Raw genomic sequence first — 4,491 nt, 5'->3', positions numbered from 1 at the left:
AGGCGGAGCTGGAGCCTACAAGGGTGGAGCAGAGGACCCCCACAGGAGAGCAGACAGGACAGAAGCCCACCAGGGCGGGCAGAGGACCACCACAGCCGGGCAGATGAGACAGATGCCCACTAGGGCGGAGCAGAGGACCACCACAGTCAATCAGATGGGACAGAAGCCCACCAGGGTTGACCAGAGGACCACCAAAGTCGATCAGACGGGACAAAAGCCCACCAGGTCTGGTCAGGTAGGACTGAAACAGAGAACATAAACAGATTAATGGCTGCCTCTGTGGCCATGATAAGGCAGGTAGAGAGTTCCCAAATGGCTTCCATAGCCGTGACAAGACAGGACGAGAGTTCATAGACAGCCTCCATGGCCGTGACAGGATAGGACGAGAGTTCATGGATAGATACTACTGACACCTCCGAAGGTTCTGCAGCAGTAACAGTCTCCTTGACAGCAACACAACAGGCTGAGAGAACATTGCTTGGCGCAACAGACAGGATGAGACAAGACTCTGGATGATCACCTGTGCTGAGACAAGGCTCTGTAAGTTCAGCTTTGCCGAGACGAGGCTCTGGAAGTTCAGCTGTGCCAAGACAATGCTCTGGAAGTTCAGCTGAGACATGACGAGGCTCTGGAAGCAGAGGCTAAAATTTTTTCGTGATTCCTGCGGGATTGGGAACAAAATCACTATTAATCACGGGATTGGGATGGGACAGGAAAAAATATCAGCAGTAGTGGGCGGGACCGGGAATACACGTTGATCCCCAACATTATACACAAATATAGCCTACCTTTTATATAAATAAACTATAAACTAGGGGTGTGCGATATGACAATTTTTGATTGTGGACGATAAAAATGTCTTTACAATCTGCTTTTGAAGAAATATTGTAGTATCGTGCTCCAGCGCACATTCTATCAGCTGCAGTTCTGGCGCCTCCGTCATACACTGTACAACACCACATCATTCACAGCAGTGTTAACTCAGCGCTAGAGTTACTCTGTCATTTACATGTGCTTTTAAATGATTCATTCGCGTGCTGCTCTGACCTGTGCATTTTCTGAGCGCCGCATTCACCCGACCAGAGTATGTGAACTTTAGCCACTGAGTGAAGGCGGAGCAGTGATTCTGGTATCAGCAGAGACAATTTGGTATCAGTGAGCGCAGAACGGAGTGATTATTAAATGCTCGGAGCGCAGAGGGAAATTGTTGTTAAAATACTCTGTCATTTTTGGTCATACAGATAACAGTAATCAATCTTTTGAATCTATATATGTTTATTTGTGTGCACTCAGAATAACAACGAAACGCTGTGCTTCTGTAAAACAATTAAAGCAAACAAGATGCAGTTTCTGCCATTTGGGTCATGCGAATTTGAGCGTGATCCAGGTTAGCATGGATGATTTACATGAAATGTAATGTGTGTGCAATGCACATTTTGCATTGTTTAAGATGGCTTTCAGTTCATTAAAATAAAAATAAAAATAGTAAATTGTTTTACTCAAGTTGGCATGCTGTGATCTGTAGCCTACTGTGTTTTTGTTTTTTTACTGTAACTGACAAATTCCAGCCAAAAAATATACAACCCCGGAGTGGGCGGGAACGGGATTGAACGGGACGGGATGTTCCCCCCAGTTTTTTTGTGGGATTGGGACGGGACGGGATTTTTTTTTGCGGGAGTGGGACGAGACTGATTTGAAAATCCATTCCCATGTCACCCTCTATCTGGAAGTTCAGCTGAGACGTGACGAGGCTCTGGAAGTTCAGCTGAGACGTGACGAGGCTCTGGAAGTTCAGCTGAGACGGGACAAGGCTCTGGAAGTTCAGCTGAGACGTGACTTGACGCTGGAAGTTCAGCTAAGACGTGACTTGACACTGGAAGCTCGACGGTGACTTGACTTGACTTGTTGGAAGGTCAGCTGTGGCTGCCATTTCTGGAGAAAGTGCCACGACCCGACCTCCCTCTAGAGGGTGCATGCATGGAGCAGTCACTGGGCTGGCAGCCATCTTGTGCAGTGGCGCTGGGCTGGAGGCGATCTTGTGCACTGGGATGGAAGATACTGCAGGAGTGCTGTGTTCCTCCTCCCCAACACCCACAGTAAATTGAGAACCAGTTAATTGTAAGGCTAGATCAATATAGGATTCCAAAGTCCAGTGAGGTTCGTGCAATGGCATGATCAAACTGTGACTCAGACAGCCATCCTCGAAAAAAGATCATGAGGCATACCTTGTCTATGTTGGTCAAATGGGCCAACTCAACAAAGTCCATCACATAGTCCTTGATGGGCCAATCTCCTTGATGGAGACACATAATTTGTGCTGCTGGATTCATATTTGCTGTTCTGAATGTACTCATAAAGCTGCTGGTTCCAGATGTGTCTGGAAATTCTGTTATGATGAAGGAGTCAGAGACGTTCGGATCTATATACAGTAGTTTATTATAGAGTGGTCAAACAGGCAGTAATCCAACAATACCGTCAAGTGTGTAAAGGGATATTCAAAATCAGTAACAGTACCAGACAGAGGTCGGGGCAGGTGGCAGAGAATCAAAGGCGGTATACACAATTCAAAATCATACACAGAAAGAACAAACACTAGGAAAACGCTCAGAAATTCTAGACGGGGCTAAACTATCACCAAACAAGTGCTCTTCTTCTTCTATATGGCCATTCACTCCTTTGGAGTATTACCGCCACCTACTGTATAACTTATTTACTTGCATGGGTGATGTATCTGTATAATTTTTATTTAATTGCCCCACCCACCCCCAGAGGATCAGATCCCATGCTTTAACTGGCGCTGTGTGTTCAGCTCCTCCAGCTTCCACAGTAGGCTCCTCACTCTCTGAGATGGATGAAAGCATTATTACATCTATATCCTATACTCTAATCCTGTAAACTTTAAAAAGGTTAAAACCGCCACATATACCTGATTATCTCTCAAACCCTTTCCCAATAGATCCACTACACTCACTGGTTTATTATTTATGTTGCTGAAAAGACTATTACGCTCATCATGATATTTATTACACTTAAAAAACACATGCTCCATTGTTTCTAATATATCACACGCATCATACCATTTTCATGCTTCCCCATTATTGCAAGTGTTGAATTTAATCCTGTATGTCCAAACCTTAATCTTGATATCATAACTTCTTTCTTTCTATGTCTTCCATAAAACTGTTCATTTTTCCTTACTGATTTTTCAATATTATAATACCATCTGCCTGTACTACTATTTTCCCATCTTTGTTGCCACAGTTTTATTATTTCCTTATTTATCACTGATTTTACCTCACTTCTTCCCAGGGGTACCTTAATATCCACCAAGTTTTTCTTTAATGCTTCTTTTGCTAATTGATCAGCCTTTTCGTTCCCTACTATCCCTATGTGTGCTGGTACCCAACAGAAATATACTACTATACCCTCTGCTTTCAGTCTGTATAATAATGTATACATTTCCACCAACAGGTCTTCTCTATCAGTTCTTGTTGACATTATACTTTTGAGAGCTGATGAAGAGCAAATTACAACCCTATTTGGCTTAACCTGTTCAACCCACTGCAATCCTACTATTATAGCACTTAATTCTGTGGAATATACAGATACTTTATCACTTAATCTTAAGATTATTTGTGATTTAAATCTGGGAATATTCACTCCTATGCCCACTTTCTGACTCACTGTCATATCTGTATAAATCTGTATAAAAGAATAAAATGTTTCTCTAATAAAACCACTGATTTCTTCTTTTTCCTGGGCATCTAATAATCTAATTTCAACAACAGGTTCAGTAATATTCCATACTGATACACCATGTAGTGGTAGGACAGATAACTTCATCCTTCAGTTCACACTCCTTGACCCATTGCTCATATTTCCATCCAAAACTATTTCCTCCATTCTTTTTATATTCCCAGCAATCTTTTAAAACTGTTTGTGTATGGTGATTTCTTTCACTTCGCTGTAGATTAACCCAATACATCAAAGACATTTCCTCTCTTCTCAAATCTAATGTCATCTCTCCCATTTCAACCCTGATGACATCTAAAGGGGTTGATCTTATTGCCCCATAACAGATTCTAAGTGCTTTAGATTATTTTCCAATTTCTTCATCTCTAATTTAGATCCAGCCCCATACACTGTACATCCATAATCTATACTAGAGCAAATTAGTGCTTGATATACTTGCAATAATGATCTCTTGCTTGCTCCCCATTCATACTTGGATATTGCTACCATACAATTTATTATACCTTTACATTTATTTTCAATTTTCTTAATATGTCTCTTCCATGTTAATTTTCCAGCAAAGATTAGTCCAAGATATTTGAATTCTGAAACACTTTCTACTGGTTAATCATATAATTTCAGTGTAATTTGTTCCATCTTCTTCATCTTTGTAAAAATCATATATTGAGCCTTTGATACTGAAAACTTTAATCCCCAGTCTACTGACCATCTTTCAACTTCATTTATTGCTTCCTGTAT

The sequence above is a fragment of the Carassius carassius genome, chromosome 13, assembly GCF_963082965.1.
Source record: "Carassius carassius chromosome 13, fCarCar2.1, whole genome shotgun sequence".
In the NCBI taxonomy this organism is placed as follows: domain Eukaryota; kingdom Metazoa; phylum Chordata; class Actinopteri; order Cypriniformes; family Cyprinidae; genus Carassius; species Carassius carassius.
This window is presented reverse-complemented; position numbering follows the sequence as displayed.